The sequence below is a fragment of the Lepidochelys kempii genome, chromosome 2 (assembly GCF_965140285.1).
Source record: "Lepidochelys kempii isolate rLepKem1 chromosome 2, rLepKem1.hap1, whole genome shotgun sequence".
Lineage (NCBI taxonomy): Eukaryota > Metazoa > Chordata > Testudines > Cheloniidae > Lepidochelys > Lepidochelys kempii.
In genome coordinates this window covers 209,614,021-209,640,719 of record NC_136381.1, presented here as the reverse complement: position 1 = coordinate 209,640,719, position 26,699 = coordinate 209,614,021, and positions in this window count along the sequence as shown.

The window sequence follows — 26,699 nt, the reverse complement described above, 5'->3', positions numbered from 1 at the left end:
TGGAGCAGAGAGCAGTTTGAAGGAGTTGAAGTAGAGGAGAGTTTGGAGAAGTGCCATAGCTGGCTAGAAGATCAAGACCCTAAGTAAAGAGACACCTGGTTTGTGCAGAGAGAGAGGGCAGGAAGCCCCACAAGCTGAAGAGCAGGAGAGGGAAATAGCCCAGGGGAAGGAAGCACAAGTTCAGGCGGTTTACCACTATCCCCAGGGCCCCTGGGCTGGGACCCGGAGTAGAGGGTGGGCCCGGGTCCCTCCCTCTCCATTACCCTTCTCTGGGTTACTAATGTGACAGTAGATACCCTAGTTCAGGGGCAGGAAACCGCACCCTGAACCCCCCACAAGAAGAGGAAGTGTGGGACCCATCACAATCATAAAGGCAATTTGCCACACTTAATTCTCTTTCTTTCTTTGGGGAGGCGGGGGAGGGGTTAAACAGGAACAGGACCAAGAAGGCTGTCAGCAATCTACAAAGCTTTATGATTTGAGAATATAAAGTATTTGCCTTCTGCAAGGTATTGCTTAATGTAGTCTGTCAAAAGCAGTACACCCTGTCAGTATGTCCAAACAACATGAGCTTTGAATTTCCTCAACAAGGCTGAAACTATACACTGCACTTTCAAAGCAGATATATTAAATAAAGTCTGTCACGTCTCAAGCTGTGTTATTGTTAATGTATGGTTAATATTAAAAATGTGTTACCCTCTTATGTAGAGCTTTGATTAAGTAGATAGTGGCAGCTAGTAGTATGCCTGCTCTAAAAGACTCCTTTCCTAACACGGGCAGACTCAGATCCAGGACGGGTGAGATTGTGACTGTGTACAGAGTTGGGGTTTACAGAGTTGCCTTTTTTCCCTCCAATTTGTCGTTCCCTCCTAGCATCCTCTGGGATTCAAGTCCCTCCACAGGAGGCAGAAAGGAAGCAGGGCCTTAGCCCTGCATACCTATGTGCTGGCCAGCAGATCTGGCCAGCCATGGAAGGAAGTGCATACTTCACAGTCCTAAGGAATGTTCCTTAGCCACAGCCCCTCCTGGTGCTCCTGCTGGGGTGGTGTGGCTCCATGGCATCCCAAAGTAGGGCATTGTAGCTACAGTCTTAGTGAGGTTACAATTCACAGTTAGACAAAGCCATTAATTCCTTCCTTTCCCCCTGGCTGGATCTATCAGCCTAGGCAGAACAAGGGCTCTCTGAGGACAAGAAAATGTCTAGTGACTGTTTATTATGTGAATGATTGCAGGAAATGAGGGATGGACTTTTTTAAGTTGTTAAGGTGGGCTTAGGTTCTTCCCTTCCCATTTCCCTTGCTGTAACCTCTCTCAAAGACCACATGTCAAGGCCATTTTCCATCTAAGGAAAAATGGAGAGGACTTCCTTCAAGCCCTGATACCACCACTCCTCAATCAGCCTAAAAGGGCACAGCTGAGCAAGATGTGTTGGTCCCTCTTCATGCCTCCTTCTACAGAGTTGAGCAGACTATCCCTGAAGCACTCTCAGCCTCAGCCTCTGCTATGCCAAAACCAAAACCAAACCAAACCGAAACCCCTCAAAACAAACAAGCCAACACCACCACAGCCTGGTCCAGGGACTGAAAGTGTGTGCTCTTTGATAAGCAAACCACTATGTTAGCTTCACAGTCTCATTATTGCCAACTTTCACAGTTTTATAAGTCTTGCGATGTGTGGGTTTATCTTAAAGCTCCAGCTGCTGGAGTCATGTTGTCAATGAAAATCACATCTTTCATTAAAAAAAATCAATTTAGACCCTCCTGTCCTTCCAGATTTGCAGAGAAAAGTTGTAAGGGTGAAGCTTAAAGGCTTTGGAGAACTCACAAGCCAAAAAGAAGCCTGAATTTCCCATTTTTCTGTTAACCATTTCATGCGGTTTTTTGAGTCCCTGCCTCATGTTTTTTGAATGCTTGGGGTTGGCAATACTTCAGTCTGACTCTGCAAGTAGCATGTTCTCCGGAGGACAGCTCTGTTTAGAGGCAAGATTGTGTCACTAGCACAGCTGTGTGGAGTTGCAAAAATGTATTTCCAAACATGAGTGCCAATTTTTAAATGCGTTTTCTTTGAACATGTTTGTTCTCCTCTTAAGTTTGTCTTCTGCTAAAGTTCTAGTTAATTTCCCTGGCAAGAGTGTTCAGCCAAACATCGAGTTCTAAACAAATACTGCAAAATATTTGTCGAAAGTGAATCTGAATATGTATTTACACAAGAACTCTGAGTTCTCGTCCAATCAGAGAACAGAAACGTACCATGTGATCTATGTGCCAAGCAAAACAGTTCAATAATGAATTTTGTCTTCTTAAAGTAATACCAATAGCTAACACTTTGAAAGCAATGCATAGGCTAAAATGTGTTGGCATAAAATATTAAACAATTTCAACCAGGAAACAAATCTGAAGAAACTTGTCTGTTCAAGGACACTTTCCAAACAGCTAAAAGGACTAAATCTGACTAAGAAATTACTGGTTAGCTAGTAGATAAAATAAAAAGCAATGGTTGTATTAATAAATAAGAAGAGCTCCTGTCAAGACATAGCCGTCTAGGGAAATATAGTTTCACTTTTGTTAATGTTAAAATCTACAGGTCTGACATCTTGTATACTACCACTAGCAAGAACTTGGAGGAACTAAAGTCATTTAAAAGTAACACCAATAATTGTAGTTACAATGATTCTGATATTTCCTCAGCCACTTGAGACATTTCAAAGTAAGCAATCTTGCTTAAACTCCCCATTGTTGTCATTCCAGCCTATATTTCAAGAAGCAATCTAAAACCAATTGCTTTTGGTGGTGTTACTTTATTTCTGGGTAACTGGAGATACTTCTCCATGAACTATGAGGCCAGGCTATTAATCTTTCCCGGTTATCACCATCACAAAATCATGTACTATAGCTGTTGATTACTTTTCCCAAACTGGAATCACCACAGTGTTAGGAACACATCAGGGGTTTTTCTCTTTGACAGAAATATGCTTACACAATATTGTAAGTTCTTACTGATGCTTTCTTGGTAGACAGGATTCCACACAGAATTAGATTGTGAGATATTGCTGGAGAGGCTAAAGCCCTTTATGGAAAAAGACAATTTCCATTTGTGTGTGTATACAGCTAGAAAGTCCATCACAGTCTGTCTTTGGCATTTTTATTATGGGATATGTCATTTTTTATGATGTAAGCATTGTAAAAAACGTCACAGGCTCCTACAGGAATATGTTCTTGTTATATAAATGATGAAAGTACGTCATCAGAAAGTGGAAAACAGACCTGTTTGCAAAATAGCACTGTGCACACTACCACTTGACTGTATTAGAACCAAAAACAATGCTCACAAAGCTCCCTACAAAGGCCTTGAAAAAGCAAAATGCCGAAGTATGGGCTTAAAGTTAAGCACACGATTATGGGGAATAATCCAAAGCCGGTTGAATTCAATAGGAGTCATTCCATTCACTTTAATGGGCATTGGATCAAGCTGAAAAGCCCAGATTTTTAAAGGTAGTTTTAGGTGTTGCTCTGCTCTGCATTGCAATGGCTAAGTGACTTAGGCCAGGTCCACACTACAGAGTGAGATTGACCCCAGCTATGTCGCTCAAGCATGTGAAAAAGCCATGCCCTGACCAATGCTGTTACACTGACCTAACCCTTGGTGTAGACAGTGCTAGTTGATGGAACAATTCTCTCGGGGAGGTGGATTAACTACGGCAACAGGAGAACCCCTCCCATCACTGCCATGAGGGTCTACACTGAAGGGTTTATAATGAAGATACAGCTTAAGTCACTTGGGCTTTGCAACGCCGAGTGGAGCAATGCCTAAATACCTTTAAAAATCTGGGCCCAAGTGCTTTGCTGAATTGGGGCCAAAAATCAGAGGACCTGATCCTGCGTTCCTTACTCAGGCAAATCTTTTGTTGACATCAAAGGGACTTTTGCCCGAGTAAGAGAGTGCAAGATCAGGCCCAGGAACTGCATTTTATTTTTTCAGTGTACTATTATTTGTAATTGCTATGAGAATTTTGCAGCACCTGTATCAGTGAGGTCCTGATGGCCAAGTGCTGGCCACAGCAACAGCTGTAGCATGTGAAGACTTCCTAACACATCCTCAACAACCATAATATTTGATTACAGAAAAATGAGGATAAATCTGGTGAGAACTAAAAAATATCTAAAGCCTGTCCCAATAGCAGAAGTGGCAGCGCTTACATAAATTCTGTACATTAGCAATTTAGATACAGCTATTCTCATAAAAGTGCATCTGTAGATAGTAATGTTTCCCATAATTTGTATTGTAATGGTGCAGTGTTGTTACGTTAGAGTGACCTGCAACTGCCTCGTAATCTCATAGATTTGCACAGCTTGCATAAGAAGTTTAATTTTACAGCTTTTAGTTCCCCAGAAAAAAAGTACCACCAATTTATGGAACAAAATTAAGAGGTGTATTAGAAATATCAGTCACTGTGAAAATCCTAAGGGATAATTCACAACTCTGTAAAAGGTCATGATATAAATAATTGCTTGGTGAATATAGGCTATGCCTGTTTGTCATTAAGCACCAGCAGAGAGCTAATATACTTTAATACGTCTACTAAATGCTGTCTGACTGATGTAGCATCACAATCAAGTAAGACAATTAAGCTAAACAATTGCTTCTTGGTGCCAAATATATTTTTTCTGCATGCAAAAAGTAAAATAACACATATATTTTACTTTTACACGACAGTGATGAGCACCGCTTTTACTTTATTTATATAACTATCTAGTCTAATTATGCATAAGCTTAAATGTTAAATTGTTATTTTGCAGTGTTATTGTGGCATTTATCAAAGAATATTTTGCATTAATTCCTGCCCCCAAAATGTTATGGTTGTATACAGCACCTGGATAAATGGCCCATCTACTTAACTGGGGTTGTTCCCAGGCAGCTTATCCAATGTCCCTCAAACAATGTAACTGACATATTATGCACATTACTGTCCCCATCCAACAACTTTCTCTGCACAGGCAGACCTCTGTGTCCACACAGATCCTCCATGGTTCTCTTTGTAGGATCAGGGTCTACAGATTAAAACCGTACTAGAAACAATAAACATGATGGTTTTTACCACTGTTCTAGCGAGGTTTCCCTGACCAATATACATAGTGTTTTGGTAGGTTTTGGTTGGCTTGGTTTGTTTGTTTTTTAAACATTTGCTGAATTCAGTTGTGGCTGTATTTAAAAATAAGATGTTTGGTCACAACTGTAAGAATGGAATCACATGTTTGATATAGCTAGGATGAAGCTGGATGAATGAAGAGGTGATACAGCACCTACTGCTGCCAAATTGATTACCTTGATAAAAGTGGTGTTTGTAACCAGATTAGATTTAGGTTAGGGTTCACCTTTGTGTCAGTTTTACAAAAACATGTGATGCCCTTTAACCTGAATTTCTGATGTATTGGGCCTATAGTATGGGGGGATTGAATGGGAATCAAGGGTTAATGGGAGCATGGGGGCCAATGTGGGGAGGCAGACTGGGGACAAGGGATGAACTGGGGTGGGGGGTTAAGGGGACAAAGACAGGCTATGCTTGGCAGAATGGGGGAAGTTCTTCAGCTCTCCCATCTATCCCCAACAGTCTCCCTTAAGTTCTCCCTAAGAACCCCCAGGTTCCCTCCTACTTCCACAGTTATCTGAGGCTCCCCACAAGCTGCCTCTGACTCCCTCATGTCCCATCTTGTTTTTAAGAGGTGCAGGGAATAGGTGCCTGACTCCCACTCATTCCCATTGCTTGAAGGAATCAGGGACTTGTCATCATTGTGAAATGTAGAGTGCATGGAGCTGCACAAAACTTGATAGCTATGCAGGGAGCCTGAAACAACAGCTGAGAGAGAGGTCAGAACTCCTCCCTTCATCCCCAGGGGTGTTAATTCTGAAGACTGTCTCTGGAAGGCAATTTAAACATCAACATTGTTAATCTATTTTACAGGTCAGGTGGGGTGAAGTTGGGAGACATGAGAACAAACAAATCAATAGGATTTGCAGTAACTCATTAGCCTTATCTACACTAGACATTTTTTTTTAACAAAAACAAAAAATCTTCCAATTCTGCTAACACTGGATTAATGCTAGTATAAATTCTATCCAAAAATTACATTAAAAAAATTGGTCTTCGATCCCAAACAGTGACCAATTTTCCCCTCTGCTTGCTGGTAATGTGATTACAACGCAGACCTCACCATTTTTTCCAAAGATCAAAGCGGGAGTATGCTTCATGTATCCCTCAAAATACTTCCCAACTTCTCCAACGGCCAACACAGGTCCATCATCACCCACATTGGCATTGAAATCCCCACAATTCTGTCTAAACAAATCCCACGGTGGAGCCCCCAAAGCCGATTGGGATTGCTACAGGGAAGCCATAGAAAAAGTGGTGATCCGAATCCCCGTGACACCAGAATGTTATTACCGGTTCATTGTCTATCCCCCCAGAATTTCTTCATCAACTAGGCCCCCAGCGACTCCAATGGCTGGCGAAACTGTATGCCAAAATCATGGAATCCCAAAAGCCTGGTGGAAGGCCATAGTCATCGCCATACTCAAATGGGCAAGACGACTGATGACCTTGGAAGTTATAGGCCGATATCGCTCCTCTGCACTACTTACAAACTCCTGGAATATATCATTCTCTGGAGAATCAGTCCTTTCATCGAGTCAGTGGTCCCTGAAGAACAAGCAGGACTCTGGACTAAATGCAGTTGTTGCAACCGAGTTTTGGCCCTTATAATGCACACTGAAGCCAGATTACAGAGGAAATTTAAGACCGGCACAGCCTTTGTAGACCTATCATCATTCTATATTAGGGTCTAGATTAAAAGCCTGATGGTGAAGCTTGCAAGGATCATCCATTGCTGTAAAACACTATGCCTGCTATGGATGATGCTGAGCAATAGGCAGCTATGTGTCCACTTGGGCAACAAAGTCAGTGACCCCTGGTTCCTCAACAGTGGACTGCCACAAGGCTCAGTACTTGTGTCGACACTCTTCAATGTCTACATGAGCAACATGCCTCCAATGAAGGCATGAAAATTTGCATATGCAGATGATCTTGCCCTGGCAAAGCAAGCAGCCACTTTCAGTGACATCGAGTCCACCTTCAACAGGGACCTAAACACCATGCAGGAATATTTCTGGAGCTGAATCCTCACAAAACAACAGTCACTGCATTCCATCTTGATAATAGGAATGCTAAGTGCAGCCTGAGAGTGACCTTCTGCGGCAATGCTGTGCAACATGACCCCACGCTGACCTATGTTGGAGTGAAGCTGGATCATACGCTAACCCTCCATGACCACCTGAAGAAGGTAACTGCCAAGATGAAGACAAGATCAACCTGGACCAGAACCTGGCAAGCACAAGCTGGGGCGCATCAGCATCACTGTGATGGACATCAGCAATGGCCCTTGTGTACTCTGTAGCCGACTACTGTGCACCGGTATGGACCAGAAGTAGCCATACTCGACTTGTTGCTGTCCAACTGAACACTGCAATGCAGTGCATCACTGGAACCCTCAAGTTGACCCCAACACCATGGCTGCCAGTGCTGTTGCACATTGCTCCCCCATCCAGTTGCACTGATGCTGCAACCTTTCAGGAATTCCAGAGGATCGTGGAAAATGAACATCTTCCCCTACACTAGGACTTTAACAATGTCCTTCACCACCATTTTAAGCCGCTGTGACGGGGCAAGGCCAGATGGCTATAGAAAAGTAGTGGGAGATAGATAAAGTGAAATGGAAGCTGCTCCAGGTCAATTAAGACACCTGGGGCCAATTAAGAACTTTCCAGAAGGCAGGGAGAATGCTAGGTTGATTGGGACACCTAAAGTCAATCAGAAGCTGTCTGAAACTAGTTAAAAGCCTCCCAGTCAGTCAGGTGGGTGTGCATGTCAGGAGCTGCAGAAGGAAGTTGCGCTGTTGGAGAGGCTGAGTAGTACACACCATATCAGGCACAAGGAAGGAGGCCCTGAGGTAAGGGTGAAGTGGAGCTTGAGGGCTGCTGTGGGGGAAGTAGCCCATGGAATTGTCCATGTCATGTTTCTAAAAGGTCAGCTACCATAGCTGATACTATTAGGGTCCCTGGGCTGGAGCCCGGAGTAGAGGGTGGGCCCGGGCTCCCCCCCCAACCTTCGCCCCCTGATTGATCACTGAGACTGGGAGACAACAGAGACTGTGCAAGGAAGGATAACTTCTCCTCACCTCCCTCACTGGCTTATGATGAAAATGGCTCAGTAGACTGTGACCCTTGTCTCTAGAGAAAGAAGGGTTACGTGGAGGTTGACAGTGAGCCTCTGAAGCTAGCGAAATCTGCCAGGAAATGCGGGACCCACGGAGGCAAGGACAGAGCTTTGTCACAACTGGTTTTAGAAGTGGGGTACCCGTGGATGGGAAGGTCCGGGGTCCCAAACCTTACTTTATAGTGAAGAAAGATCTCCTGTACTGCGAGGTGCAAATGCAGGAGCAAGAGATACAACAACTTCTGGTGCCATGAAAACATCAAAAAGCCATATTGAGTCTCGCCCACAGTCACCTGCGTGGAGGACACCTAGGGGTAGAGAAAACCCAGGTACAGATCCTGCGGAGGTTCTTCTGGCCAGGAGTACATGAAGATGTTTGGCGATACTGCACCTCTTGTCTGGAGTGTCAGTTACATAGCCCTCACCCGCACTTGCGGGCTCCTTTGATACCTCTTCCAATAATAGAGGTTCCTTTCAAACGGATAGCCATGGATCTGGTAGAGCCCCTAGAGAAGACAGCTTGGGGCCACCAACATGTGCTTGTTGTACTGGACTATGCAACCTGGTACCCGGAAGCTGTTCCCCTGCGCAACGCAGCTTCCAAGACAATAGCGAAGGAGCTAGTACAGATCTTTGCCCTGGTTGGGCTACCCAAGGAGATATTGACTGATCAAGAGACACCTTTCATGTCCAAGTTGATGAAAGATCTCTGTTCATTGCTCCATGTACAAGCCCTACGGACCACTGTATACCACCCGCAAACAGATGGCCTTGTGGAAAGGTTCAATAGGACCCTCAAGGCCATGATAAGGAAAGTGGTGAGCCGGGATGGGAAAGATTGGGATACCGTATTGCCTTATCTCACGTTTGCCATCCGGGAGGTTCCACAAGCCTCCGCGGGTTTCTCTCCATTCGAACTACTATATGGGTGCCACCCTCGGGGCATATTGTATATAGCCAGAGAAGCCTGGGAAGAGGAGCCAAATCCCGGAAGGAATATAGTTGAGCATGTACTGCAGATAAGAGATTGAATAGCCCGAGTTATGCCAATTGTACGGGAGCACTTGGAGAGAGCACAGGAGACCCAACGAAACCATTATAACTACCAAGCGAAGCTTCGACGGTTCCAACCAGAGGATTGGGTGATGGTACTGGTGCCCACAGCAGAAAGTAAACTGTTGGCCCAGTGGCAGGGACCCTACAAAAAAATCGAAGCCATGGGAGAGGTGAAATATAAGGTGAAGCAGCCAGGCCACCGGAAATCGGAGCTAATTCACCACATCAATCTTCTAAAACCTTGGCACGATCGAGAGGCATGCTTAGTCATGCAGGAGACCCTTCCCCAGGAGGATAACTTACACGAGCAAGTGAGGATATCATCTGACTTGACGTCGATCCAAAAGATCGAGGCAGCCGACATGATTAATCGCAACAGAGATGTGTTCTCTACAAAACCAGGCTGGACGACTGAGACCTATTACCATATCCGCATGATCCCCGGAGCCAAGGTAACATTGAGACCTTACCAAATCCCAACAGCCAAAAGAGAAGAAATCAAGGCTGAAGTAAAGAAAATGTTAGAATTAGGGGTTATTGAAGAATCTTACAGTCAGTGGTCCAGTCCAATTGTTCTAGTGCTTAAACCTGACGGTACCATGAGATTCTGTAATGACTTTCACCGACTGAATGAAATATCCCAGTTTGATGCATACCCCATACCATGCATCGACGAACTGGTTGACTGACTGGGTAGTGCCTGATTCTTTACTACACTGGATCTGACAAAAGGGTACTGGCATATTCCTCTGACCAAAGAAGCTAAAGAAAAGACAGCATTCTCCACCCCGGATGGGCTATTCCAGTACACCGTCCTCCCTTTTGGGCTACATGGGGACCCAACCACATTTCAGCGCCTCATGGATAAGCTGCTGCACCCCCATACTAGTTATACAGCTGCATACCTAGATGATGTCATCATCTATACACCAGACTGGGGAACCCATTTGGAGAAAGTTGAGGCAATACTGCACATCTTAACATTACCCCTGCGCATTTTAGCATTACCCCTGCTAATCCCGCTAAATGCGCCATAGGGCTAGCAGAGGCTAGGTACCTAGGATATATTGTGGGAAGGGGCATAGTGAAGCCCCAAATGAATAAGCTAGAGGCAATTCAAACCTGGCCCCGGCCGACCCGAAAGAAGCAGGTCCGTGCGTTCCTAGGCGTGGTAGGCTACTATCGACGGTTTATTCCCCACTTCGCCACTAGGGCAAGTCCCCTAATGGACCTGGTGAAGGCCCGAGGTCCAAACATAGTAAAGTGGACTGACGCAGCAGAGGGGGCATTTACAGACCTTCGGATGGCCCTCTGTAATGACCCCATACTCATAGCCCCGGACTTTAACAGGGAATTTATTTTACAAACAGATACTTCTGAGGTGGGGTTGGGGGCAGTTCTGTCGCAAATGGTGGGAGAAGAGGAACACCCAATCCTCTACCTAAGCAGAAAGCTTCTCCCAAGAGAACAGAAATACGCAGTAGTCGAGAGAGAATGCCTTGCTGTCAAATGGGCTATGGAGACACTGCGTTATTACCTCTTAGGCAGGCGATTTACTCTTGTGATGGACCATGCACCCATCCAGTGGATGCAGCAGAATAAGGAAAAGAATGCAAGGGTCACCAAGTGGTTCTTATCCCTCCAACCATTCCAGTTCCGCATACGGCACAGGGCTGGATGCCACCATGGCAACGCTGATGGTCTGTCACGAGCATACTGCCTGGTGTCTCAAGTTGCCCAACTCTATGGTTTTGAGCGGGGGGGGGGGGGGATATGTGATGGGGCAAGGCCAGATGGCTATAGAAAAGTAGTGGGAGATAGATATATTAGCTCCAGGCTAAACAAATCCCTGGTACCAGGTTAAGTGAAATGGAAGCTGCTCCAGGTTAATTAAGACACCTGGGGCCAATTAAGAACTTTCCGGAAGGAAGGGAGAATGCTAGGTTGATTGGGACACCTAAAGCCAATCAGAAGCTGTCTGAAACTAGTTAAAAGCCTCCCAGTCAGTCAGGTGGGTGTGCATGTCAGGAGCTGTGGGAGGAAGTTGCGCTGTTGGAGAGGCTGAGTAGTACACAACATATCAGGCACAAGGAAGGAGGCCCTGAAGTAAGGGTGAAGTGGAGCTTGAGGAAGTGAGGCCTGCTGTGGGGGAAGTAGCCCAGGGAATTGTCCATGTCATGTTTCTAAAAGGTCAGCTACCGTAGCTGATATTATTAGGGTCCCTGGGCTGGAGCCCGGAGTAGAGGGTGGGCCCCCAACCTTTGCCCCCTGATTAATCACTGAGACTGGGAGACAACAGAGACTGTGCAAGGAAGGATAACTTCTCCTCACCTCCCTCACTGGCTTATGATGAAAATGGCTCAGTAAACTGTGACCCTTTTCTCTAGAGAAAGAAGGGTTACATGGAGGGTCACAGTGAGCCTCTGAGGCTAGCAAAATCTGCCAGGAAACGCGGGACACACGGAGGCAAGGACAGCTTTGTCACACCGCATAAACCCTTTCAGACTCACGCATTTAACCTTCAACAATGGAACTGCAACACGGATGAAGTTTGGAAAGCCAAATGGAGTTCACAAGAAGTCACAAATAAACACCTCATGAAAAACCCAATGCTGAAGATCCCTGGCTTTGATCTTCCAGGAAGTTCATAGGCAACCCTACACCGTATCCACACAAACTATGGCAGATGCGGGCAGATGCACAAATGGAAAATTAAAGACACTCCAGTGTGCGACTGTGGTCACCCAGAACAGACCATGGAATATATAACAACTCTATGCTTGATTCACAAATATGAAGGAAGCATCACAGCAATATACTCTGCTACTTCAGAAACAATTATCTGGCTTAATCATCTAAATGTAACATTATAGTTGTTGCTCTACATTTACATCAGCCATATGAAGAAGAAAAAGAGAAGATTAAAAGAACTTTAAGATTACAAAGAGAAGCATTCTAAAGTTAGGAAAAAATGCCAGAATTAATGTTGTCTGTGAAACTTCTGTTCAGCCCCCCTTGTGTGGATGTATTATGATACAGTCTTTAATGACATAATCACTTACAATTTTTCCCACAGGAGCCCTGCCTCGTTCAGTGCACAGTCTGGGCAGTGCTCTGGGCATGAAGTAGGCCTGGGTAATGTAGGAGGCTGTTGTCTGTGGGATCCCTCCCTCATTTGTTGTGGAAGTTGGAAGATGTGATGTCACGAGGAAAAGAAAGGATGGTTTGTCTCATGGTTAAAGTAGTTGAGTGCCAACCCGGAGACTGCATTCTATTCCGTCCTCCACCACAGAGCGGCGTGCGATGCTGGACAAGTCATGTAAACCAAACTTTTCAGAGGTGGCCAATGTGTGTTCTTCATAGTCTAGGTACCCAACTTGAGACACCTGAGGCTGGATTTGCAGAAGGGCTGAGCAATCACAGTTGCAAGTGAGGTCAATGGGAGCTGTGTTCACAGCATCTAAAATGCTAAAATGTAATGGTCAGTACTTCAAAAACTCAGGCTCTAGACCTTTCAAACCAAGTACCTAAAATGAGTGGACCATCTTCGGACAATTTTGGCTTTAATCTCTGTGCTTCAGTTCTTCATCTAGTAAATGGAGATACTACAACCTCACTTCCCAGGGGTGTGGTGAAAATAACTTCTTTAATGTTTGTACATAAAGATACTAGGATGAGAGTGCCATAGAAAAGCCCATGAGAAAATGAATAGTTCTGTATTCAGTGCAAGGTTTAGATGGTGATTGGCAAATAAAGCATGGACCACTTGTTGAATGATGAGAATAAACCAAAATATTTAGTAACTGCTCATTGAGCACCATCCATTCTGTGCGCTGAATGAGGAAGAGTTCCCAGGGAGAAAATAGTATGTGATCATGTAATTAAGGGGCTGAACTAAGGTTGTGTGGGAAACCTTAATTCTGGCGTTTCCTAATTTTGGGTGCTTGACTTCCAGCTTTAAAATCGATGTAGTGTTATTATGGAATGAGAAATAGATTTGTCAGATCATATGACAAATGTCTTAATTAGAGGTTTTAAAGAAAGTTAGTCTTATAACAAACCACTGATAGCAAGTGCCATCTAAAAATATCCTCATGACAAGAGGTTAATCCCTCTCCTGTGCTGATGGTATCACCTGATCAAACTGATACAAAACAGATGCACACCATTTTAGTTTCTGAGCAGTAAATCACCAGGAATAAGACCTCATGACATAATTATAAGCGTGGGTAACCTTTCCTTCCCTCTTGCTGCATGGCTATAGAATCTGGTTGCTCCACCTGGATTTGCTCAAATTACCTGATTAGTTTGAGGGTAAAGTTACACAAATTTTTTAAAGGAAATCTCTTCTCTCCGGATTATGGTTCCACTTTGCCTGTGCAAGATTTTACTATGCAACATATCTGCTCCCGGGGTGCAGTTCACCTCTGTGCAAAAGGCCTAGGCTTCACTGGAGTACAAAAAAAGCCTTCAGACTGGAGCTTGCCTAACCCTCTGCACAGGGTTATTTTCACATATTCCTGTGTCTTCAGAGCCCTCTCCTGACATTAGAGTCTAAGGCCTGGATCCACAAGGGCATATAGGCCTTTAAAGTGGGGAGTTAGGTGCCTAAGTCCAAAATTTAGGCAGCACTGTAATCCTCAAGACCCCTGCTCATCTGCTACCTACCTCTGTGGGTAACTGTAATCCCTTGGTTACTAAATTTTTGCCATAAAAGTCCCCTATATTTCTACCTCTGGGCATCAACACATCTCAGTCTAGGCACCCAGAGCCCAGATACCTGTCTCATGCACAAGGCCCAGCAGGATTGTCAAACTAGATGAAGACTGATGTTCCTCTGCCTGTCTTCCATGTGGGGCCTGATCTATTAGGTGTGCTCAGAGCAGGCCTACCAGACTGGGGCTCATACAAAATCCCAGGAGACAAGGAGGTGGCAGTGCCTCCCTGATAACTTCTAGCTCTGTGGTTAGACCATTCCCCTGGGATGTGAGAGATGCAGGGTCCAGTCCCCCTGCTCCAGTAACTAATTATTGATCCAAAGTGCAACAGTTTCAACAGGAATAATTAAGGGGCCCTCACATCAGAATATCCCATATCTCAATGGTTAGGGCACACCCCTGAGAGGTTGGGGACCCCTGTTCACACCTTTTTAGGGTGAAACATTTAAGGAAAAAAAGTAATAGTGGATGTTTTTATGTATCTTCCTTTCTAAACATTACAGCCTGAAGTAGGCCTTGCAATTTGGTTAGTATCCAGGTGAAATACAAATAAAATAAAAGCTGAGCTCCAAGAAACTGTTCTGGGATGTGTGATAGCAAGGATAAATTAAATAATAGTGAGATGATCTTTGCTCCTGAGTGACACCTGCTAAAAGCTACAAAGACATACAAAAACTGAAGGCCAAGCAGGGCTCATAATCAGTTATGCATCCTCAAAATCCAGACATTTGAGCTGCAACATCGCATTAGAAGGCAAAAACATCAAGAAAGTAGAACAGTCCATCTTTCTGGGCAGCAGCTGACTAGTCAATGAAGACCTCAAGAAGGAAGTGACATCAAGTATAGGGAAAAGCATCGACAGCATTCGCTAAACTCAACAACATACGGAAATCAAAGATATATAGCACCAGAACACTGAGAATTTTCAACTCAAATGTTATTTCAGTGCTAACGTGGCTGTCAGAGCTGGAGAGCTAACAAAATGTTAGACAGAAAACTAGATGCCTTTGAAAGTAAGTGCCTACAAAAGATCCTGTGCACTGGATGGAAAGACACACAGAGTCCAGAGTGCAATGTAAGCCTAGGATTGGTAGAACTCAAGTTAGCAGACCCTGGTTTGTTAAACTATGACTTGAGTGTCTACACTCATTTATAATCTTAGGTTAGGACTTGTTGAACCCTGGATCCAGCATCTACACTGAATTATGTGGGCCTGAGTCTAACTACCCATATCCCAGACTTCCTAGCACCCTCCAAAAATGTGGCTGATCTAGCCTTTTGTTCTTTGTGCAGTGTGGGAAAACTTGACTGTCCAAAGGACAAAGAAAGGCCTGCCACAAGGGTCAGTGTTGGCTCTCCTTTTGTTCAGTGTATGTACACATCTGACCTTTTTGAGATGCAGGCTGAGAAGCATGTGTATGCTGGTGAGATCTGTGTTGCGGACACTGGAAACAATTGCCATAAGATTGAAAGGAATCTGAGTCAAGACGTGGGCATTTTGACCACTGACTTCCAGCAATGGAGACTATTTCTTAATGAAACCAGGAGAATGGCAACTGCTTTCCATCTAAACAATCGTCTTGCCAATCAACCCATCTTAATCCACGTACAAGAATGGCTATTGCCATTCCAACCAGTTGTCATATATTTGGGAGTAAAATCAACTGTAGCCTGACATACCAGCCTCACCTGGTCTGCGTCTCCTGTCCGGGAATGTGTGAGCCACTGGCACACACTGGTGCGACCAGGGACATCTGCCGGTGAGCCTGGTGTCTGCCCCAGTGGGCAAGGCTGGGGGAGGTACAGCCACGCCAGAGGAGCTTCCCAGGCTGGGCGCTGGCTCCTATGAGTGGCGTCCCAACATGCTGCTGCTTTCGCCGCTCCGCAGATATCCGCTTTATATCCATGGATATCTGCGTCTGCGGATATAAATCTTGTATCTGTGCGGGGCTCTACACTAAAGCTTCTTAAAAAACCAGACAAATAAATGCAACCAGTTCATTAACAAGGACAAAACAACATATTTTCTCCTAGCTTTGTTCTTAGAAACAGATAAACCATTCTGGCTAAAAAATTCCAACAAAATTCAGCTTGAGGCACACTCCCAGCCCAGGAAATTTAAAGTTTGGCGAAAGCAACTGAAAATCGGGTCTTACAATGAGAACTGTCTGGCTACCTTAACTACAGGTGCCACTACCTGCACCGTCTATTGCCAGTATTTTTACCACCATTTCATTTTTAAAATGCTCTGAGTAGGTTCAGGTGGCACTGTAGTTAAAATGCCAGCAGCTGCCTGGGGCTCTGTTTCCACTAAGGGCTTGCTATATCATCAGCGGAGCTTAACCAATATTAGCAGAAATGGGAAATCTTTCAAGAAAAAAGGCAATTTAGACACAGCAAAAGAGAGAATATTTGTCTTTTTAAAATGAATTCAGAGCCCATTTGTTCCTATAATGTTTTATTAAATGTTTAATATATACACACACAAAATAAAACATCATAAACTTCCCATAGTACCTAAACTTCTCATAACGTGTCAACCATATGCTACCTAACCGTAACTATATTTGAAAAAGTAGATTATGTATAATATGAATGGTTAAAATATAAATCAGTTTTTTGTATTACTCCGTTTACGAACAAACCAAATTGGTTTATAAAAATCCAATTAGTTTTAAATCTTATTCTGCTCAGAGCCTATTTGTGTTCTTCCAGATTTAACTACACATTTGAGTGAGTAGACACACTCCCAGGAATATCCAGAAGAGTGCAGATGAACCGGAGGGCTTCAAGTCAACCCCATGCATTAGATATTAGAGAAGAATAAAAAGAAAAGGTGAGATTAGTTTTGAGAAGCTTATTTTGTTTGTTTAACTATTTTGTAGATAAAGGTACTTTTTTTGGACTCTAGACTAAATTGCAGCAAGGGAGATTTTTTAGGTTAGACATTAAGAAAAACTTCCTAACTGTAACGGTAATTAAGCACTGGAACAATTTCTCTGAGGAGGTTGTGAAATCGGTTACTGGAGGCTTTTAAGAACAGGTTAGACAAACACCTCTCAGGGATGGCCGAGATCAGAGGTCTCCAAACTGTGGGGTGTCTCCCTCCCGGGGGGGTGTGCAGGAATGTTCAGGATGCATGGCGGGGCCTGAGCCAGCCTCCATGGGGGACAGGGCAGGAGTGCCTCCCAGGCCCGGCTCTGCTCCCGGCCCCAGCCTCAGCCTCGGCCCCAGCCTAGGCCTTTGGCCCCAACCCCAGTCCCCTCTCCACCCCCTTTCCCCCTGGCCGCAGCTCCCTTCCTGGCCCCACACCCTCCCCCAGCTGCAGCCCCAGTCTCGCCCCCTTCTCCCCCCCACACCCCTGCCAGGAGCCATGACCCCACTCCTGGCCCTGGCTCATGGGGTGGGGAGAAGGCACAGACAGGGGTAAGGAGAGGCACAACCATTAAAAGTTTGGGGACCACTGGTCTAGATAATAGTCCTGCCTCAGTGCTGGGGACTGGATTATCGAGGTCCCTTCCAGTCCTATGTTTCTATGATTTCAGTGCCTTTTACTGTCATGTGACAACACTGGCAGAACTCACCTTTGGGCTCTGTTATGGACATTTTACTTATGCTGCTAATGACAGATTTGTAGCTTACAGTAAAACTGCCTCCAGTTTTACTGCTTTGTTGCCTATATATTTCAGCAGCTACAATACAGTAAACTTTAACAGCCACTACTTGCCATAGTTATCTGATGATAAATGTCAGGTCTCTATTGAGTACCAGCAATGAAGGAGATAGAGCCTCTTTTCCTTGTCATTATCTGACACTATGACTAAACCCTGGCTCAGTCAGACTCAGTATATTCTTTCACAATATGAACACATCACTGAGGAGATCTGCTACTTTGTCTGGGCTGTGACTACAGCTATAGGGGAATTTTTTCCCCCACTTTGCCTTATCCAGGATCACCCACCCCAAGCCTATAAGCCAAGACTGCATATCAAGAGACCTTCTTTGAAAGGAATAAAGTTTGGGTTTTTATTTGGCTTCTGAATGTTAAGCCTTCAGGCCAGTGTAAAATTTTCAAGCTTTTCTCTGCAACTATGAGGGCTCATGGTGAAATCCTAGCCCTTGGATGGGGAGAGGAGTTTTGCCACCGATTTCAATGGACCCAAGATTTCACCTTACACTGGGGGTGGAAGTAAGATAAAATACTTACCGTTATGGGGGCCTGGCTCTGGGGCCCCGGAAGGGGCGGGGCCTCCAGCGGAAGGGGCGGGCCTGGGCGTCAGCATCCCCCAGCCAGCCTTTCCACGCTGCCTGGCTTGTGCCGCGTGGGGCTCTCGTGGTGATTTAAAGGGCCCAGGGCTCTGGCTGCTGCTGCAGTAGCAGCCGGGAGCCCTGGGCCCTTTTAAATCACTGGGCTCGGGGCAGCTGCCCCTTCCCCCCCCACACACACATTGGCAGCCTTGCAGGGGGCAAATGGGGCAGTGACATTAAAGCACTACCATGGCAGTGCTTTAACATTGGCTGCATACAGGCCGGTACCAGCGGCGACTTCTTATCAGTATGCCGTACCAGCCTGTACTGGCCCACATTCACCTCTGTCTTACACCTTTTTTTTCCAATGAACACCTTGATTCTCAGGCAGTCACCTGACTCCAGGAGCAATAAACACCCAATATCTTGAAACTCACAATAAAATGATAATTGGCAACACTGCAAAACTATCAACATAACAACTACTGAGACAGTTTGAATTAACTAGCTCTGATGGGCTAAAATCCACTTCATCAGATGCATGGAGTGGAAAATACAGTAGAGAGGTATAAATACACAGCATATGAAAAGATGGGAGTTGCCTTACCAAGTGTGTGTGGGGGTCAGTGCTAACAAGCCGATTCAATTAAGGTGGAAGTGGGCTATTCTCAACAGTTGACAAGAAGGGGTGGAAATCACTTTTGTAGTGCTAATGAGGCCAGTGTAATCAAGGTGGCCCATTTCAAACAGTTAACAAGAACGTGTAAATATCAGCAGGGGGAAATTAGTTTTTGTAGTGACCCATCCACTCCCAGTCTTTATTCAGGCCTAATTTGATGGTGTCCAGTTTGCAAATTAATTCCAGTTCTGCAGTTTCTCATTGGAGTCTGTTTTTGAAGTTTTTTGGTTGAAGAATTGCCACTTTTAAGTCTGTGATTGAGTGTTCAGGGAGATTGAAGTGTTTGTTGCAGGGTTTGGTTCCTGGGTTAGTGTGTTTGTTCGGTGGTGTGTAGTTGCTGGTGAGTATTTGCTTCAGGTTGGGGGCAGTCTGTAAGCGAGGATTCCTAATGCTAATGCTGCCAACTCTGTCCACATATCTATTCAAGGGACACCATCACAGGACCTAATCACATCAGCCATACCATCAGGGGCTTGTTCACCTGCACATCTACCAATGTGATATGTGCCAGCAATGCCCCTCTGCCATGTACGTTGGCCAAACTGGACAGTCTCTATGGTCTCTGCAAAAAAATAAATGGACACAAATCTGACATCAAGAATTATAACATTCAAAAACCAGTAAGAGAACACTTCAATTTCCCTGGACACTCAATAGCAGACTTAAAAGTGGCAATTCTTCAACCAAAAATCTTCAAAAACAGACTCCAATGAGAAACTGCAGAACTGGAATTTGTTAGTCTCTAAGGTGTCATAAGGACTCCTCATTGTTTTTGCTGATACAGGCTAACACGGCTACCACTCTGAAATTTAAGCTCTGATTTTTATCCACTGAGAGTTAACCCAAGATAGTAGCAAACTGAGATAAAAAATAATTGATGTTTTTGCAAGGCAGCCAGGATCTTCAGGGTTATTGCTTGTGTAAAGCATTAGATATTATGAAATTTCTCTCTTTCGTAAAGCTGGTACTAATGTGCACAATAATTATTTGCATTATTTAATTTATTTGTATGCTGATCAATCTCTCGTACACACACATTGCAGAATCTTAGCTTCACTCTTGTCATGTTTTTCATAGCATCTTAAAAGAATTGGGCATTTTTCAATATGTTAATTTACTCTATATCCTGATGATTCTATCATGGAGTGTTAAATCAAGTATTTAAGATATATTTTGCTAAAGCACCCTCTAGTGGGACAATAAAAGAAGAACTGTTTTTTAACGGGCTAGTGATATCTATTCTGTGTGTTATGAAAGAACTGAGTAGAGAAAATGGATACCAGTGAATATAAATAAATGAATCGCTGCTTTATAACAGTTTAATGTTTCTGTAATCTTCCAGCAAGTGAAACTACCTTCCTCAAAACACCTGCAATATTCCTAACATGTAAACACATTGTTGCATTTACAGAGCTGTTCCAGTGCCTTGGCAACAAATATGTCCTGAGCTTGAAAAATCTGAAAGGATGATCAGTCACTTTCTAAAAAGAAACTGTCCATAATGCCCTTCTCAATGAACGGATGTCACTGTGGATGAGGCATGATGATGTTTGATACAATACTCCTGCTACAATAAGCCAGCACGAAAGATACAAGGTCCCAACCTTGCAAGCAGTTCACACTGCAAACACAACATTAACCTCAGTGGGATTACTCCTGGTGGTAAAGTGAAGCACATGTAATAAAACATTTAAGCATGCACAAATGTTTGTAGGAGCTGGGCCTAATAATCAAAATCACAAAACTTTTAATATAATACGGAGTACTTGGCCCTTGCCAGGGTAACCTACCATTTTCTTACAGGGTATTGGATATAAGAGTAGCTGCCAAGCAGTCGTACCAACTCTTGTCATGTGTCAGATGAGAGAGAAAAGAATTCTAACTTTAAAAATAATGTTCATGTACACTTTTAGTGGGCATCCAGTTGAACCAGTCTAGCTTTGGAAAGGGGAGGGTTCTTCTGTTTCCAGTACATAGCAAAGGCTTTCTTTTAGTAAGAGAAACATGTATTTTAAAATATATGGGATTGCGGGGGAGGGGTTAAAATTACAGGTTTAAAGAAAGGTTCACAAGCTCAAACTAGCTTTGTGAAGCCAAGAAGGAGGCCAAGAAGTTTTCACAGCCTCCAAAAAGTTTCTATTCCTGTGGGTTATGTGTTTTACCCTATCTAATCGCAGAGCATTTAAAATAAATGAGGGGAAAGGATAATCTCACCCTAGAAATATTCTAGCAAGCTTGAGTTTAGCAGTTTTTTGCTAGGACTACCTGCAAAACGTATCTCCACTAACCCAGCACACCCCGTTTTTATGCCATGAAAATGGCTGACTCTTTCCTACTTTCCACCTCCAAAAAATTTAGTTGAATGCACACCACTTTGTATTAATGTGAGTGAACAGCCCAGCTAGGTATTTATAACAAAATAAAGTGACTATGCATCCCTGAAAAGAAGGAAGTCCCTATTTTCAGGGCATGTTTCTGTCCATTTTAAAGACAGCACTGTATTGTTCTGAGGAGACTGGTGCCCAGAAGGAGTTGCTGAGCTGGTAACATTTAGGGTTGCCAACTTTCTAATAGCACAAAGCCAAACACCCCTGCCCCACCCCTTCTCTGAGGCCCTGGCCCTGCTCCCTCCATCCTCCCTCCCTCTGTCACTCGCTCTCTCCCAACCTCACTCACTTTCACTGGGCTTGGGTAGGGGGTTGGAGTGCGGGAGGGGGGTGAGGGCTCCAGCTGGGGGTGCGGACTCTGGGGTGGGACCAGGGATGAGCAGTTTGAAGTCTGAGAGAGGGCTCCAGGCTGGGAAAGGGGGTTGGGATGTGGGGGGAGAGGAGCAGGTATGTGCTCTGGGCTGGGGTTGCAGGCTCTAGGAGGGAGTTTGGGTGCGGGAGGGGACTCTGGGCTGGGGTGCAGGAGGGGGCTCGGGGTGCAGGGTCCCGGCATCGCTTACCATTGCTCCCAGGAAGTAGCCACCAGGGTCCTGAGGCCCCTAGCCGCTTGGATGGCCAGGGAGGCTCTGCGTGCTGCCCTCACACCCTCAGGTGCTGCCCCTGCAGCTCCCATTGGTTGCAGTTCCCGACCAATGGGAGCTGTGGAGTCGGCACCGGGGCAGGGGCAGCGCGCAAAGCCTTCCTGGCCTCCCATGTGCCTAAGGGGCCACAGAGACCAGGTGGCCACTTCCGGGAGCAGTACACAACTAGGGCGGGCAGGGAACCTGCCTTAGCCCTGGGTCCCCACTGCGCTACCAACTGGAGCTGCCAGGGTCTCCTTTTGACCAGGCATTCCACTCGAAAACAGGATCCCTGACAACCCTAGTAACATAGGATGTAGGCGAGGTGAATATAAATGCACCTCCTGGATCACTTCCATGTCTACATGGACTGCAGGTTTTTTGGGGCAGGGACCATCTTTTGTTATATGTTTGTACAGTGCCTAGCACAATGGGGTCTGGGACTTTACAAATACAAAGAATAAATTATAGTAATTCCTCATGCAATAATGTTGCTGCCCTGCCACCTTGAAGCCTCTCAGTGAGCATTGCCTCAAGTCAGTTCTTTCACCCGGAGTTTGTTTCTCAGTCAGTCACTGCACTGAGAGACCTCAAAACTGCAAAAGACTCCTGTCTACCAGGATCCTGCCAATATCCCCAGGGCTGGTTGGGTTTTGGATCTGGCTAGCTGCCAATATGCCCAGAGTTTGCCACACACCCTAATTTCACTAGCCCTCCACAACTCTCCCTCCCTGTCTAGACTCTCTGATCTCTTACTGTGCCTTGTCCCCTCCTACTGTGTAACTGGTGCTGGCCTTGAACCACCGCCCTTTCGTCCACTCCTATAATGACCTTCATTCTTGCATACTCCCTTTTATGCATGCAACACCCTCCCTGAGCTGTTTCATAAGGCTAATTCCCTCTCTTCCTTCAACTCTTTCCACCCCACTTCTATCATGGAGCCCAGCAGCAGCTATCCAACTCACAAGGACTAGCTCAAAGGCCAGTGGGAGATATTTGTATCTTTTACCTATAAAAACCATCAGATGTTGATTGTACATTTTTTGGCTCTTCCCCTCACCGCCTTTGTTTGTTGCCTGTCTTTTTAGATTATGAGCTCTTCATAGTGGGGACTGGACTGTGCCTTTGTTTGTTGGCCTGGTGCCTAACACATAATATAAATTGAGGTAAGGGTGCAGGGGGGGGGTCAGTTTCTTTAAGTCCGATTCACCCCCAGCCTCACGCAAGAGAATGAGAGCAGTTGCCCCTGTTGGCCTGAGTCTGTGTGTACTTGCCAACGTTTGGAAAAGTTTTGCAAAGGATAATTGTCCAAAAACCTGGGGATTGGTGGTACAGGTATGTCCTTAGCCGCTGGTGTTTTTTGCATGAACGCTGTCAAGGTTAGGGGTTTTATGTAGCATTTTGCAGGCGTTAACCATTTCATTGTCACAAACAAGCTGTAATATAAGGCAATAGTAGTCCCCTATTACAGATGTGGAAAATGAGGCATAGAGAAGTTAATGCCAAATCTTTCAGGTCAGGCACCTTTAATCAACAGTTAGACCCCCTTTTTTTTAGGTGCCTGATATTTCATAAGTGCTGAGTAATTCTAACTCTGACTGAACCCAGTTTAAGCTGGGGGTGCTCAGAACCTCTGAATTCAGGTGTCTAACTTCAGGTCCCAAAGTTTGGAATTTTTGCCATATGTTGCTTGACCAAGGCCTCATAGAGAATCACTGTCAGAGCTGGACTTTGTCCTTTGCTTTCCACTAGGTCATGCTGCTTCTCACACAAGAATGCTACCTCTCCTTGTGGCACTGGCTGCTTAGCAGAAGAGCTAGTTCATTTACAGGCAGCTAGCTGGCCGGACACTTGCCATGGCCCTCATACCATCAGCAGTAACCTGGATGGTGTTTACCCCTTTCACAGATCTGAGGCACTGTGGCTGCAATGGGGACAAGAGACCAGAGAGGATATCCAGCATCCCCCAGTATCCTGTCCCTGAAAGATAATACAGGTTCACTCCACACAGTGGAACCCCCTTCACAGGGGACCTTGTGGAAAAAGCCCTAGCACTGCAATTGAAGAGCCCTGGAGCTAGTGTGGAGGCATATCTTCCCTGAACTGATAGCCCTGTATATCCTTTCGAGCCGTAAAATTCATAAGATTGGGAGAGGAAAGAATCCATAGGTTCTTGGGGCCTCTACTTCCTCTCTGGGGTATAATTAGAAGAAATTAGTTTCCTCCAAGTGGGCTCTTTTGACAGGTTTTATTGTGGGACTTGGCTCTGTATTTATTTTCCTCTAGATCAGTAACTTAGAATAGAAATGACAAATAATGGGGAATAAATGTTTTATGCTAATCAGGGCATTGGCTTTATAAATAAGAGAAGCACTCATTTAATTTTACAGTTCAACAATAGATTTCTTTTCTACTGCTTCAGTCCTGTGGCTGCAAGGCAGTGCCATGTAGGGCTGATATTAATTTTATATATTACTGTAACTTATTAACCTTGAAATGTAGAATGATGAAACTGAACCTTAGTCTAGCATTTACAACAATACTTGATCAAAACTTAGATTAAGCTCATATACAATTTCTGACACTAGAGGGAGTGCAAATGTATTTTATGAAGAGAAAAAATAAGCCTGATTTTAAATGGGAAATAAATCAAAGGAACAATATAAAATATTAGGCAAAGGATTTTATTCCCTCTCTTCAAAACAACAATAAAAAGTCACCAAAGATGTGTCTTACACTTTACTCTTAATATCGCTAATAATGTGGTACTAGCAGACAGATATTGGAGCATGTATAGGGACACTGGGGACCAGATTTTCAAACAGCATGTGTCGTTTGTATCCATTATATCATGACTGAGCACACAAATTGGGTTATCAGCTTTTGACAAGCTACCAGACTTGGCTATCAGTGCATGCAGTTACATATCTATGGTCCTTATATGGACAACATTGCCATAGTATCTGAGCATCTGACAATCTTTTTACTGCATTTATCCACAATACTCCTGTGAGGTAGGGAAGTGCTATTTTCCAGATGGGGGATCAGATACTAAGGGCTAGATCCGCAAAGGGAACTGAGGTTCAGTGTTGCAATACCTAACTTTAGGCACCCTGTCACCTAGTGGAATCCTCAGCCCTGTGTTAGGTGCCCAGATTCCCTATAGGATGCATGGGGAGAGTTAGGCGCCTAAGAATAGAATGCACAGAAGCCAGCACATTGGGCAGGGTGCCACGTCAGCTAGCCAATAAGAAATGTCAAGGAGAGGGGTGTGGCCTAAACTCGAGTAATGTAGAAGAAGGTCAACATGGGTAAATGGAATTTACCCACTTCTCATTTGGGGGATGTACAGTTTACTGTAGGTTAGTTTGCAGTTTACAACTACACCACTGCCTAAGCCCAGCGGCGTATTAACGCCTAGGCCGCCAAATTTGCAGGGCAAATTTATAATAGCAGCCAGAGGCTGCTTCCCCCGGTGCCGGTTTGCACCCTCGGCCCCAAGCCCCACCCCAACTCCACCCCTTCCCCGCCCCCTCCCTGCCCCTATTGGTCCCCTTCCCCAAATCCCCGCCCCAGCCCTGCCTCCTGTCCTGAGCATGCCGCTTTCCCCCCCCCTTCCCTCCTCCTTCACGAAGCTGTTTCACGCACAAGCACTGGTAGGGAGCAGGGAGAAGCAGGACCTGGCAGCGCACTCTGGGGAGGAAGCGGAGGTGAGCTGGGGGGCGGGCGACAATTATTTCTGGGCCTAGGGGCGGCAAAATCATTAATCCACCACTGCCTAAGCCCCACCCCTCAAAGGGAGGGAGGTACCTAACTCTGGGCTGGAGGGAGTTGCCTCCCACCGCTCAGGATTTTCAGCCATGAGCACTCTCCTGGAGCTGGGTGTAGGGTGACCATATTTCCCAAAAGAAAAACAGGACACCGGGTGGGGCTGGCCCAAACCATTTGCCCAAGCCCCTCTCCCTCCATGGGGGGCAGGCAGGGCTTAGGTGAGCAGTGATGCACATACTAGATAGAGTGACCATGTTTCCCAAAGGCTGGGGCTGGCATGAGTGCTCTCTCGAGCCCTGCCTCCCCACCTGCGGAGGGCTGGCATCACTGGTCGCCCCTCCACCTGATCCTCTGCACCCCAGGGTTTTGACAAAAGTGAGCATTTGTCCCATATTGGCAACAGCAAACAGGACAAATGCCCACATTTGCCAATGTAAGTCAGGACGGCTGGGACAGAGCTTAAAAAAGAGACTGTCCTGGCCAAACCTGGATATATGGTCACCCTAGTTGGGTACCTAAACTAGGTCAGTGATTTATCACAAAGAACTGAGGAGGTGCTGCCCCCCCACCTTATGTCTTATAGCCCTGTGTTTAAAGCACTTGTTCAGACTGTGGGAGATCAGACTTCTAATCCCCATTCTGCCTGATGTGGATCAGGGATTTGAACCCAGGTCTCCTATGTGAGTCCTATAGCTACTGGGATATTCTCAAGTGGGTTTCTTTCAGTCTTTCCTATTGAAGCTGTTCCACTTTGTATATTTATTGGAGGAGGGACTATGAACCTGACTCTCCCACACCCCAGGGGAGATGTCCTAATCACTGGGCTCTAGAATCATTTTCATGTTTTCTTTGGCCCAATGAATATTCAAGTATTTTATGCTAAGTGGAACAGTTTCAGCAGGAGAGATTCAGAGCGTAGGTGACCTTAGGAAACTTCGATGCCTACAAGGTTAG